Here is a 15,587-nt window from a genome sequence, read left to right as displayed (position 1 = left end):
AATTGTTATAGTAGTTATACCCGTTAACGAGTCCAGTAAAATATATATTAAACCGCAACAAAGACTCTGGTTCCGCCCAGAAACACTGTCATACTGAATCTTTCAAACACTTTAGTTTGGAACATACTTCCGCCACTTTATCTAGAACTTCGCTTTCGACTTGGAATAAACGAGAGTCCGCCAAACTCGCACTAGATGAAGCTACGCTAAATCGATCGAGATGACCACAAGAAGCTTGAAAAAGCAGTCGCTTTTGATTTAAATCTTGTCCAGCTATAATAATCACACGAATTCCAAGAGTTCAAGCTGGTTTTCGATACGAATTTGAGACTGTGACGCAGTATTATATTCATTGGAAAAATATGTAATTACACAATATATTTAACAGTTTCCACTTCAGACCAAAAACATAATATTTACTGGAAGAGGGAGGGGTCAAAAATTTGCGAATCTGGGTTTGTTTTTTATATTTTATAATATTTTAATTTCACTAAAAATTATATTTTAATAAATTACTTTATTCTGACCAAATTTGAAGGAGGGGGGGGGGGCAAATGCTCACACCTGCCCCCCCATGTGACACTTTGCACTGTAAAAATAAATCATACGTGCATCGTGCGGTCTATTTTTTGAGTTTGATTAATTCATTTATCTTGGGTTTTGGTTTGAACAGAAAATAGACGTTTTACAACTGTTAATATATATAAAGGTAGACCGCACGGTCAATTATTTATAGTGAAAACTATTTAAATTAAAGTACAATTAGCTCACACCATATTTATTATTGCACAAATTATACCAATCTTTCAAATAAATTAAAAAGGTGGGAATAGCGTAGTCCGTAAGACATAGAATGGTAACACAGAAGTCATGGGTTCGAGCCATAGCAGCAGACTTGAATTTTTATTTATAGAAATGCACTAATATTAAAAACCCGTATTAATTATTAATTAAAATACACATACTAATTTATAATTATTTATATAGATGTCACCGATTCTTTGACTGAAGAGCTTAGTGGTTAATATTTACTTGTAGGTATTTATTTATTTGGATTGAATCAAGACTATCGTACCCTAACAGGTTACCCTAATGCGTCACGATGGTTGAAAACAATAATTGTATTATTTAATACACATAAAAATATATATACATAATTAAAATATTGATTGACTTATACATTTGGTGCAAAATTACCCTGTTGTAACGCATTGGGCTTACGCATGTCATGTTACAACAGAAGAATAAATATAATTAAAAAATATATATACATATATACAATACTATTATATATACTCTAATGCCATATTAATCAAGTTATTCTATTTTTGTTAAAAAACATTACTTAATGAGTTATTAAAATACGTTTTCTACAGATTTTATTTTTTGGTAAGGCAAAAAGGCGAAGGAGGAAGAGAAGTTAACGTTGTGGTTTCGAACCTTTGAAATTCTTGGCGTGTTCTTGAAACTCTCAAGTTAATTCCTTAAATATTAGATACTGCGTGAGGCTTACAATATGGAAATGTATGTGTGGGGTTCATATGCATAATTCTGTGATTCAAAATGGCTGTCGATATTGAAGGGATGAGAAAAAAATTGCGATGATAAATAGACAGTAGCTCCTTGTTTTTTTCGATGTAAATACAATTTATTGTTTGGAGCGTTGAGATACAATTAATTGTATTCACAGAGTAGCGTCTACTCAATGAAATATTATTTAAGTTGCGACTTAAGACTGACCTGGAGAGTCGCGATCCTGTCCCTTATTCTTGCCCGTCGCGGCCAAGACATTAGCGCTTGAAAACGATCCTCTTATGCGAGCTATCCACCTTCTTAATGAGCTAGTCAAACACAACAATGTTTTCAGCGATAGCTACAAGAAGCTGAAAACAAAAAATATGTAATAAAAATAATGCGCATATGCACTATAATCGTTTATTTTAAATATTTAATAGTATAATTTAACATTTAATGTGGATTTTTAATAAAATATGTATGAACATACATATATGAGCGTGTGTTTCAGTTAATGTATTGTATATGAATGTATTGAAGATGAAATGTTACATTTTTTTTGTATAATACTCATCAAAAATATGCTGATTTTGTAATTAATTGCAATCAACCGGTCGATCGCAAGCTATAACCCGGTCGATCGCGAAACAATGTATCAAATAATTCACACTTCATAATAGTATTTGTAATCTATATAAATTATTATCTAAGCGCTTTTTTGCATAAGATTTTTTGTTGCGGTTGAATTTACATAACGCGTTTAAATATTATATTGCTAGATATTTACAGTGTTTTTTCTCAAACGACTTTTTTTTATTAATAATAATTTGTTATAGATCACGAGTAACCTAAAAAAAAGAGAACTTATTATTTCCGCGAGGAATTAAAATTTATTTATTTTTTCATCATGGTTCAAAAGAAATGTTGTATTTTGATATAGAGCGCCATTTCAACACGTTTTATGCTAAATATTAGTGAAAATCTGAATAATACGTTAGTAGCAAGTTTAGTGGATAGATGAAAGTGGGAAGAGAATCAATCTGTTGTCAGTTCGCTTTGCCTGCTGTGGTCTAGTGGCTGTGCGTTTCACGCTGTGGCGGTTAAATTTACTTAATACTTATATTGTTAAATATTTATAGTGTTTTTTGTAAAATCATATTTTATGCGAAATGTTTTAATTAGACATTCAAAATTATTAAAAATATGTACTCATAAAAGTCGTGTTTTCTTTGCTGCTCAGTGTTGCCATATAGTAAATTTTTAGTCCAGGTCAAAAGCAATTAAATCGCGCCATCGCGATAAAAACTCTCGATTATCAAGCATTTATATTATGACTTTATAACAATATTACGAATAAAGCACATCTAAACCAAATTTTGACTAATAGGAGAGCGCAAAAAACAATTATCACTTCTCAGAAGTCAAAAAGTTTACTAAAAGTTTAGTTAAAATTTGCTTAATGGCAATGATTAAAAAATCGGTATATTTGCCCATGATTGTGAGTAACTGTAAGCGCATTCCAGCGACCATTTAATTTTGTATTGGCACCGACTGTATTATTTGTTCAGATCTTTATGCAAAGTATTTTCTGATCCGCTTAAAATTGGGATTGGAATTTGTGCTTATTTCGATCTGGTGTTTATTATTATTTTGTGTTTATAAATGAATTTTGTCATTTCATAAAATCGGCAAAAATTGCAAGATTGCCATTCAGTTATCATTCATCAATAGAGCATAATTCCCATACAGTTATCACGTTTTCCTTGATATTGCCAATTAAGTGAATTCTTGCTTTTAAAAATCAGTTTCTATATACATATATGAGTACTTTATAGCATAAGCCAACTCAAAAAAATTAGCACACATCTTCAAAAATTTATCATCATATGCATTCAAGGCCGCATCGTGCAGCAGGTACTTTGCAATTTCTTGCCTTCCAACTTTAGCCACAAATCCTCTCCAACCTGTTTGCTCTCGTTATCTCCACCGCTCGAGATTCTGGCTGATGCTCGGTGCATCTCACGCGAGAGCACTTTCGATTTCCACTCTGCTCAACTGCATTCCTAGCTGCTGGTTTTCTTGCTGGTTGTCTTCCTTCTTTTGCACACACGACAGCTCGACGGCCTTCGCTCGTGACTTTTCGGTGGTCATTCGTTCGCCAACCGTGAAGGCATTCTCAGTATAGTTTCCTGGTAGAATATAGTCGGTTAATGGCGCCATTGTGGTTTTGGCGATGGTCGAATCGCTTTGAAATCTCGAAGAGTCATGGTTACTCTCGAGCTGCAAGGCAAATCTGTGATTGAGTTGATAAATACATTCGCAGTACAATATTGAACCTTTTGTCAATGTGTCTAACAGTGTAACTATTTGTGTTATTGGTAGTGAGTTAAGCGACAAAATGGTGAATTGATGAAAGCAAGACAATACTTGTGAACAGAGTGGAATATTATAACAATGAACTAATTTCAGGTTTGTGATTCATATCTATGTTTAGTGCTTAATAATATTTTAGTTATTAAGAGATTCGTATATCATATCCATATATATATAAGGTCTTATAAACAAGGAGCTCGTAACTATGAATATAAATACAAAACACAATTCTAAACTAAAACTGTTGTATTGATCTAAAACAGTACATTACTAAAATACAACACAATTGATATTGCGAAACACTAAGTAACATTATTATTAAGTTGTACGGAAGTGAAGACTTACTTCCGTGTCTGCATACGAAAAATCCAGTCGTCTCCGAAACAGGTTAAACTCTGAATTCCGGACGTCGAGCTGAACCAGGGTTGACGTGAAGAGGGAAGCTACTGCTTTCTGAAAAAATTCTGCCTGACGTAGGTCGGTAGCTTCTCTTGTTCATTGAAGTTTTTGACAATGTTCTCAGAAATGCCGAATTTGGGCCCTGTTAGAAATCCATTCAACGAGTAAAAAATGTCCAACTTTCTCCAAGCGATGCTATGCGATGTACAGTTTTCATGTGTATCTGTAAAGACACTAATTGACCTGTGTTTATGCTCAATTTTAAAAATGCATTTACCTAATGCGTCCAAATCTCCGATCGTCATGTACGTCAGCGTGCAGATACATTTATTTTGCAAGTTGTAAATATTGATAAAAATTGCTTTATTACGCTGTTAAGGTTTCTCACGAATAAATGGTCTGCTTTTGATTTGTTGATTTACACTGATGACACAATTTTATTAAGAAATAATTAGCAATTATTAAATGTTTTTTTTTGTAATCGTCTTCAGACAAGAGATCTTGGAAGCTCATATTATTTTACAGCTAATTAATAATTTGATCGCTATCACTGAATATATTATAGGTTAAGGTTTTTAATGAACATGAAAAAAAAAATGAATAATAATATAATAAAACATTTGAATAAACACGAAAAATTTTCCGCAGACCATCAAAATTCTCTCGCATACAATCTGTGATTCACCAAGCACTGGTAAAGTGGATATTTTAATATTACTATATTAAAAATAAAAATAAACTAGTAAATCATCAGTGGCATATGATCAACAATTTTTTTTAAATTTTTGGAACATATTTTTGATTAAAATGTCAAATAATCTGTCCTTACTTTAAGGTACAATAAATACTTAATTAAAAATATAAATTAGGTCATGTATACATTTTGAGAAACTAGTTTAAAATAAAGATGATTATTTATGACACTTCTACGTCTAAGAAATAATGTTAATAGATTCTACATTGTTTTATCGCACACTTTAATTATTTATTTTTGTTACTAATTTAATATAATGATAAACTAGAAAGTGAAATTAAAATTATAAATTAACGTAATTTAAAAGGGCTTTTTAAATTGAAAAATTCAGTGTTTTTTTGCATTGGTTATTATTCAATAAATAAATTTTAATATTGACATTTAAAGAAACAAATTGTGATCGTATTGTCATATGCATTTCTTAACATGTTTTATAAATAAATATTTGTTATTATTCATAGTTTTGTAAAAACATCTGTCGTTGCACTTAAAAAAATATGTTTTTCTAAACTTATTATTTACTTAATTTAATTTTGTATTGATGACGTATTAACGCAATTTTAATTAAACTTTCTACTATTCATCCATAAAATTATATTAAATATATCTGATTTAAAAAAAAGCATTTACCTAATGCGTCCAAATCTCCGATCGTCATGTACGTCAGCGTGACAAATACATTTATTTTGCAATTATATTATAATAAATTTATCTCATTTCTAAAAAAATGTATGTATCATCTTAGTTTTCACTCAAAGTTTATTTCTGCAATTTAAATACATATTTATATATGTACACAAGTGGAAATCGCTAATATTATTATACAACATCGACAACGACACTAACCGAAAAATTGCAACAATTACCGAATGCACATATTTGCGATTGCTCTGAGCAACTGTCACGCAAATTTCAAAACGATTACACAACCGGCTTGTTTACAGCAAAACGTCACTGCAATATTGTGTGCTTTTACTATAGGTATACAAGTATAGCGATCGACAACCGTTTGCGTGTTTCGACCGATCGAAAGGTTGCGGTTTGTCGTGTTACATTGCAGAAAAATGCAAATTCGGTGTAAAATGCATTTTGCCGGCTGGTGAGCCAATCTAGAATGACCTTTGGACTAAATCACGTTATGGAGAAATGTTAAAAAAGAAACACTGTAGGAAGTAACACACAAAGGGCGGTACCTACGGTGATTGAATTATTAACTTCCACGCGAAAAGGCGTTCATCGTAGAGCTTTAAAGCTTACTTTTATGTGATTTTCATAGTTTTAGTCTAATTTTTGTATAACAAGTAGTACAACAGTTTTATAATTTGAGAAACGAGGAAAAGTAACTTGAAATGGCATCCCCAAAACGTTTAGTTGTTTAAATAATCTAGCAATGGCAAATTGATAGTTTTTCTTTAAGGCATGCCTGCGATTTTTAGTACGTAAGAGAGTTTGCTTCTCACGCTCAGTGCGTCAATTTCATTAAAAGCATTATTAGGTACCTGCCAAGTAGTCTAGTTGATGGATCCGATATTACATAGTATATTATAAATAAAAATAAATAGTAAAACGTCATCCATTCGTTTTATTTTATATTTAGAACATTTTTTACAATACTAGACTTTTTTGAATTCGTACATTTATATTTTTGGTTAATTCTTAGGCTCGTAATATATTCCAGTGATTTGACATTCTGATCATTCTTCATGAAAATTGCAATGAAAATCTATAAGTCTCAAATATGTTCTATAAATAAACTGACCAAAACAATTTCTGTGCCACAGTCAGTAGTGTGCAAATTTATCGATTTATATTGTAAATAGATCACGTGCCAGATTTTTTTGTAGTAAACTACGTAGTTAACTCGTTATTAAATGTGCATAGGCATTTTACTCTCTAGGACCACGCTTTTTGTCTATTAAATTTAATATATTGTGAGAAGACGTGATATTCTTTGACTATCGTTTATCAGTGAGCTTAAGTTGGAGAGTTTTGGTTCAAGTTCTTGACGTTGTTGTCAGAATTGTCCGTTAAAAGCCCAGTGTATATGTTTTTATGAGGAGGGAAGCTTAGGGCTCGCCTACTTTTTCCTGCCACGACTAATTACGATGCTTTGGGAGTGTATTTACATTAGCTGTAACTCACAGCTTTTACTTATAAAAAATTCTAGTGCCCGTTGCGTGGAGTTAAAACAAGTTGAAGCATATTTGGAACCGCCGTTAAATATTGAGGCGGTAATATCGCGACCTGTTATTATAGAGCACAATTCCTTAAAATTTATGGTCGGTTCCCACTGAGCGTTACATAAAACAAATATTTGTGAATCTGGACTATAAAACTATTATGGTTTGTTTCTCACGCTCAGTGCGTCAATTTCATTTAAACCTGTAGGTTAAATGTCGAGTATTCTAAATCCGACACGTATTAGTTTATTATAAATAAAAATACTATATAAACTAATAAAATGTCAGCAACTCGTTTTTTTATTTTTGACATTTTGTAACCATGCTAAATTTTTTATTTTATTTTTAACATAAAAAATATATAATATTGGATATTCTTAGGCTTTAAAAATATGATCTTTATGCATACAAATTGCAATAAAAACTTAAACTGACAAAACCATTTTTCGTGAAAATAAACAGTTACTGATACAAATAAAACTGCGTTGCAAATATATAATTTTTTAGTAATTCAAATACGTGCCATAAACTTTCACTCTATGTGTTACACTACGTAATTACCATATTTTTAAATGTACTTAGGAATTTTAATCTGTATGTCTTTGCTTTTTGTATTATAAATTTACTTAATTGTAAGTCAAAATATGTTTTATTCGCCTGTCGTTAATCAGAGACTTTTATTAGTTTGAGTTTATACGAACGCATTAAGTTGAAGTTAGATCAGAATTGTCGGTTTTAGGCTTTGAATTTTTTTACACACATGGTCAGCCTGAGGGAAACTTAGGGCTCGCCCACTTTTAAATGGTAGGATTAATTAATAGTTATACAAGTTGAAGCTTGATTTAATAAGCGCAAAGTAATGTCTTTTGTTATATGATACATAACCGGTCCGCGCTAGACTTTACATAAAAAAAAGGATTTTGCAATCGAAACAGTTTCTCCTCTACACGATTTTTTTTGGATCTGCACTGATAAATTTTATAAAGGACTTCTAATATGAGCGTGAGAAACGTCTGTTTCTCACGCTCGGTGCGTCAATTTTATTAAATATTTGTTTAACACTTTAATCCTCGTCTTAATTATAAAGCGTTGTTATTTTAATTAAAACTTATACAAATACAGGTTAATTTGAAAATGTTAGCACGTGACCTTTAAAGGTATGAATTGTGTATATATTTAACATGTGTAATAAAGCGAATTTTTCCATACGTCTCTCGTTTTGAAATCTAGGCAATCTCAGTAAAGCTCAATGTCTACAAAGCGAGACACGTGTCATATTATATTCGGAAAAGTGTGGGTCAAATAACAGCCTTTTGATATGGGAATCCGCCCACGGCCGGAAAGGGAAAATTCATTATTGCTCCAAGAGTTACACACAGAACCTTCCTTGTGGCTGAATATTACAGCAACTAACCGCACCAGCCTAAATACTTAATTTTACGAATATATGTATATGGCGGGGGCCTAATTTGCGATTCGGGCAGAGAAGCGGAGGCTGTGTGTATTATATCCGAGCTCTTGCACGTTTGGGAATCGGTGGTAATTTCATTAAAGCGAAACGGAAAACCAAGTGCGAATTTCGACACCGAAATACACACAGGAAATGTGTACATAATTTTATTATGAGATAAAAATATCATTACTTTAAAAATAGTCGTAATATGATTAGTATAATTTTATATATTACATATATGTAGCTTAGCTTTGTCTCTTTTGCTCTCATCTGTTTTGTATCCTTGATCATTTCATCATATACTATTATTTTTAATATGCTCTGATCGTGAATAAGGAACATAACATTTATGAAAAGAGAAGCACCATGATACTTATCTAGTGTATCAACAAAATATTAGCAAAAAAAAAATCGAGAGCATAACTAAAATGCACAATAAAAGAACCATACTGACTGTGAAAGCTTTAGAAAGCTCTGTTCCAACAATTTTTACACATATTTATGCATGGCCGAATAAAAGTGTGTTATGGCCGTGCGTGGTTTTTCTGTGTGAAAATTACCTGACGGCTCTTCGGCTGTCACGGCGTGTGGTCGTGCGTCAGCAAGGATTCTGAGGATGTAAACTCTGATAATAAAGCATTTCAATAGTTCGAGGCGTCCTTCGAGAAGAAAAGACGGCCATCTCCAAAGGGGAGAGGTCGCATCAAGCTCAAAAGAGACAAAGCTAAACTACATATATATTATATACAAAGAGAGCAATAATTAATAATTTTTACTATTTTTTAAGATGTAATACATTTATTGTTATGGCCAAACCTGTATGATATTTATATTTTGAATTATATATTATATTATAAATAGTCGAGAATTAATATTTAAAATTTATTTGTTACTACATTCTTCTGTTGATTTTTCGTCTGGTACGATATTACCAGTGTTTTTTTGTAACACGGAGATACTTTCAATATATTGGCAATCTATTTATAGGTATTTATTTTCATATTACATACATTTGTCGGTTTATAATGTGCGTGTATATCACTTTTGCTTCAAAGTGGTTTGACGTATACTAAATCGTACTGTTTACGTTGGAAATTTGTATTTATGTAAACGAATTGTTATATGTTATGATCGTATACATTATTATTAAGACTCACCATTGACCTTTCGAGTACAATTATTGGCTTGATAAAAATTCCCTTATCTTCAATAAAGCTATAATTCAATCCCTCGCACTTTTAATCTTATCATTACTCGCCAATAAAAAATAATAGTTTTATGTATGCTATAAACATAAAACATTTTATACCTAATGCTAATATAGCTAATACATAATTTTTAAAACCTTGTGATTTAAATTTTATTGTTATTGCCATTGTTATTTTTATCTTAATTTAGAACACGAATGTAAAGCCATCACTCAAAAGCTTTGTATGGTTTGAATTTTTTAAAAGTTTTATAAACGTATGCCATTATTTCATACACATTTTTTAAGCCCATTTTTGCCGGATGAAAATAGCTGCACTCGCTGCCTTTAATTCGGTAAATGGGCAAAGTCAGTTTTGTAAAACTGTCATTCAGGTCGATATGCATTTATTATCGCATAGCTTTTAGGGTTAATTTGGAATATAGCTGACTGTCAGACAGTCGGCCGACAGGCCGACTACATTCATAATTGAGACTCTCTGATTTGGACTTTCAAAAACACAGGAACGCTTTCAGGTCGGTTGCATTAAGCAATTAGGCAGTTAAAGTTAGAGGACTTGCGCCGCAAAACTAGACCGACTGATCGTGGTAAAATTCCGCTTTTACATGTCACAAAAAAGCAAAACTAAAATGGAAATAGATTCATGCATTATAATTTAGGGTGACATCTCAACAGTGCCTGTCGTAATTTGGGTCACTCGATAGCGAATTGATGCATCAGATGTACTATATTTATAGTTATAATATATTTGAATAGTAATGTGACATATAAATCCTGTTAAATTTCTGAGTCGTGATCGCGTCCCTTATTCTTGGTCGTTGCGACCATATGGTATGGTGCTCATCTATTTTAGATGCGCACCATAACTATTTTTTAATTATGATGCATTAAAAAAATGTGACATATCATGAGGGCCAGATATGTAATAATAAAAATATTAATATTAAGGATAACAACTTTACTTATCTAAAATAAAATTACTTCTGACACATCTTCACACCTGCACCACCGCATCTTAAATACGAATAATATGAAGCCTTTAACCATTTAAACGCAAGCGACTCACCGGTGAGTCACTTTTTGATTTATTTTTTTTAAATAAATATTATTTTAATTATTTACATTTTTTAAATTATTAAATATTATAATATTATTTTCATTTATCAGTATACTAAGTATTTTATATTTATTTTCAGATAACGATACTGACGCGTGAAAAGAAATAACGGGTGACTCACTACGTCGCTGGCGTTTAAAGGGTTAAAGGTAAGTGCAACATAATAAATAGCATAAGAATAGATCATTCTGACTTTGTTTGTTATTTAAGAAAGTACCGGTTTATAAATATTGCAGGGTTAAGAAATTTAGGCAAAAATAGTTTGCTTCGTTCTTAATATTCGCAGTATTAAATGATAAATTAATAAGCTTTAAAACAGGTAGAAATGTTTTAATGTTTTTAAATCAGAGTAAAGTTTCGTTTCAAAATACTATTTCGGAACGGCGTTCTGAAAAGTTCTTGCTTACTTAACATATTATTTTTGAATGTAATACAATCATTATTAGCCCTTTAAACAGTATGGCCGTACCTGTATGGCGGCACTCAGATGTGGTATGGCCGTACTGGTACGGCCACGCTACTCCACGCCTGTTTTAACATGATATGTTTATAATCTTCTTCTTATTATTATTTTTAGACAACACATAAATAATATATTTTTTTATTCTTAAGATATACATTTAATAAAATGTTGAGAACCACTGAATTTGTTTATTGTGGTTAACAATATACCCAAAATAAAGTGAAAGTGTATAAAACTTGAAAATAAAATGTCGACTAACACTACTTTTTTTTCATAATTAGCCATGTAAACACAATATAATAATTGTTTTTTTTAATAATCTTTAATTTTTTATTCTTTAAATTAACTCACTTCCATGATGAACATATATGTTTCAAAATTAAGTCACTAATCAAAGAGTTAGCACAAAATTAGTGCAAAAAACTGTGATGTACACTGAGAGTACATCACCGTTATCTTATTTGATAAAAGTGTATATAACAAAATAAAAACTTTTTATTAGTATTTTATCATAATTATGAAACATTCACATAATAAAATAATATGTAGGTACACTTGTTGTATATCATAGTAAAGCATATGAATCAAATAATATGAATCCGATTTATGTATATTATCCTTATCACTAGAGTAATTATTTAGAAAAAAAATGTTGTAGACAAATTGACTACTATTAAAGAAGCAATTTTTTTCCTTTATATTATGTATTTTATGAACTTTGTCTTATACCTGCACTACACTCTCTGGAAGTTGGCCTAGGTTGGTCAAGGACGGAGAATGTAGTGGGTTACTTCGGTCGAGTTTGGTTCTGCTCGCTCTAAAATCTCTCGGAAGTTGTCCGAGGCTACCGAGAACGGGAGGTAAACTGGCGGTAGTTCAGTCGACTTGGCCAGCTTTGGGCGTTTCCGAACTTTGTCGGCAAACGGACCAAAGTCAAAAGAACCGAAGTCGGAGCTGCTCTTTCAAGCGCGAGCGGTGAGATACTTCCCCTTTCGCTCTCTCGCGTGTTAAGTGACGACAGTGAGAGAGATAATGATATGGTTTTTCGCAAACTGAGATAGAACGAGTAACTCTGTTCAATTTCAGTATGCGCGTAGGTGTCCTATAGTCAACACGCATGACGAGCGCTGCATCGTGGTCACGTGGTCAAGTTATAATACCACATGCTTATCGGGGACTTTAACAGACTCTTACTGACATATTTGAATATTTTAGGGCACCAAAAAAAATTAATTATATTTTTGATGGTATATTCTTCTAACAGATATCGTTATTATTTTTTTTTCATATAAAATTCAATAATTAAAAAATAATTAGTGATACTTGATTTTGTTAAAAAAATCGTTTCGAATATCCTTATGAATTTTCTTATATCGGTTTATATAAATGTCACACCATAACGAATTTTTATTTAGAATCGATGACGACAAATTCTAGGATAGTCACAGATGTGGTGTTCGTATTCTGAAATATTATTTTGATGCCTTATGGCATTTTGCAGAAGCCGACAAAAATTTTGGGTACATTGAATATTTACGACCGAAATGTTTTCACTGATATTATATTGTTGAGTACCCACACAAACTTTTATAATTATCAGTAGCGTAATTTTAATAATCTAACAATTTAAAAATTGCGATTATTTGGCACATTTTTCGATCGCGCGCAAATATGCCAGCTGTACATGACAGCAGCCGCCGTGAGGACGTCATTCACACCCGCCGTCCGGACGGAATATGAAATTTGAACTTCGGTTCGGACAACTTCCAGAGAATAAAGTGCAAGCATTAGTGTTTGCCATAATTTTATAATATCTGGGGTTATGAATTTTATAAAGTAATTGTAGTTTGAATAAATTTATGTAGCTTTTATTTTTTTTCTCCACAAATCCTAATTGTCACTATTTATAATTAATGCTTTAGCCTTAAAAATTGCATAATCATTTTTTTTTTGAATCACGGACGTGTTGTTAATTAATCTCTATATTTCTACATATATAGTAAGAGCAACTTAACAAATGGACAAATCTGATATTGATTCAAGACAATATAATTAAAAAAATATTACAATTCCAAGCAATCGTATTTATTATTTCTTGTGTGTACCAAAGTACCGAAATTTAATTTCCGATCTTCCAAAACGTCATTCTCCTTGGATGGAATTGAATAGGGAGATGGAAAATAGACATTTTAAGTCACAATGTCTACCTATCTACTATTATATACCTATGACATTACACACGTGTGTGTGAATGTTACGAGACGAGCTCAGACACAATTGTATGTAACGTGAGTGCTAGGTTCTGTTATTTTACATTGAATTTACATCTAATCTGAATTTCATATCGTTCTCATTTGGATAGTAACTTGCAAAACAGTACATTATATACAGATTACATTCGAGCCAGAGAAATTTCTAAAAAAATTATGTTAATATGTGCTATATAGGGATTTTTGTGAATTTAATAAATTATTTTGCTTATATTATAGATTTGTGTTATTCGATAAAAAATACGGTTTACCTATCATTTTTATTTGTTAAAATATTGTAATATAATAATGCATTTTAATGAAAAGCATTTCTATAGAAAATACCAATTAGAGCAGTAGACTATTTTTTTTAATTTTTATTTTGATTAGAATATAATATAGAGATGAAAACTAAGCTTAAAATGAAGTTAAATTATTTTATGTATTATAGTTTATTATAATCAATCACAGATATATATTTTTTCAAAGCAATATTAAAAAATAATTTATATTGCCTCACACATGAAAAATAAAAATGATACATTCTATAATTTTGAATACAATTAGATGTATCTTACCTTTGTGTCCAAGATCTTATTGAACAGTGTAATTTTCATATTTAAAAACATAAATTGATTTTCACCTTTAACAAAATAAATTTGTTCACGTATTTCAAAGTGTTTTGAACCTGTATTCAACTCTCAAACTGTATTTTTATCTTCTTCATAATTTTATAAAAATACATTAGAATATGTATACATATATCCTTGATTAAAACAGTGGTAAAAAAACAATATTTTTTTAACCCTCATCCCTTGCGAATAAGTTTCTATGATCCAACCCACGCATACTCTACCAAAGAGTGTTTTATCGTTTTCTATCGTGGGGGCTGAGTAGGATGTATATTTTATTTTCCATCGGCAAAATCCTTATATTACTTAATATTTCAGACTTTATATTGTTTCCTGAAAATTTGCAAGGTCTCGATATAGTCTTGATTGAATTTATTGCGGATCCATTTTGGATGGAACCCAATGGGTAAATTATTAAATGAAAGATACGACTTTTTAAAGAGTCTTTTTTGATCGCATAATATATTTTCAAAAAAATGAATTTGCATTACGACTCATTTTAACGTAAAGAGTTATTTACGCAACTTAATTAACTACACAGTTAACTTGTGGCGCTAAATTTTATTAATTTGATTTATAATATCGTACCTTTAAAAGTCACCGACGGCATTTAATTAAAGTCGCATTGTTTGAAAATATTGCGCATAACACTCGAGAAGGGTTGTACTTTGGAAAAGTAAATTAATACGATTGGCTTCACAGGGTCGTGTTAATTAAAAAAATTGACGCATTTGCAAGTAAATAATAAAAATATTAAACACGTAATGTGATTAATAAGTTTTTCTCGTAAGACGTCATAAATATATCAAAAACAATATAGTATATAATACTGAAGCCTACCATAAACGGTTATGTATTTGTTTTGATACAATATTTTTATCGTGTAACTATTTACAAAATAACCTTACATAATGCTGAAAATGACGTGTTAATATTTAGACTGTTACATTTTTATTGTAATAGCAAATACTTTTTACTATGATTTTTTTGCTTTGTAATATTCTCTTTTTTATCTTTTCTTTATAAATTTCCACAGATTATTTATTCAATTGAAGATTATGGCAACAATAAATAATAACTGATTCTGTTCTCATTATAACTTCTACCATTAAAAATATTTCAACCATGTGCGGAAATTATCTATAAAATTTATTTTTAACATTTATGTCAAAAGTTTAACTAAATTCTTAAATTATTTTTCTGATTATGTATAGACGTGTTTATTTTTTAATATGAGTTAACATG

General features: G+C 30.8%; 1 protein-coding gene across 32 annotated transcripts in view; it reads left to right on the top strand.

The window, feature by feature from the left end:
• The window catches only part of Mef2 (myocyte enhancer factor 2), a 268,497-nt gene that overhangs the window by 10,444 nt on the left and 242,466 nt on the right, over positions 1–15,587 (top strand). For 20 of the 32 annotated variants that reach the window (XM_088190474.1, XM_088190455.1, XM_088190466.1 and 17 more), the window contains exon 2: positions 11,078–11,147. The exons of 6 other annotated variants lie outside the window; for them this stretch is intronic. The gene's annotated coding sequence lies outside the window, so the exon portion shown is untranslated. Of the gene's footprint in view, positions 1–3,668; positions 3,985–11,077; positions 11,148–15,587 lie in introns of those variants that run through there. 6 more of the 32 variants (XM_088190462.1, XM_088190444.1, XM_088190489.1 and 3 more) reach the window with 3 other exon arrangements.

Source organism: Plectrocnemia conspersa, unplaced genomic scaffold, assembly GCF_051122295.1.
Source record: "Plectrocnemia conspersa isolate PC_06_02 unplaced genomic scaffold, ASM5112229v1 ptg000008l, whole genome shotgun sequence".
Taxonomy (NCBI): domain Eukaryota; kingdom Metazoa; phylum Arthropoda; class Insecta; order Trichoptera; family Polycentropodidae; genus Plectrocnemia; species Plectrocnemia conspersa.
Note: the sequence above shows the minus strand (reverse complement) of the source record. Positions and strands in the feature narration are given on the sequence as shown.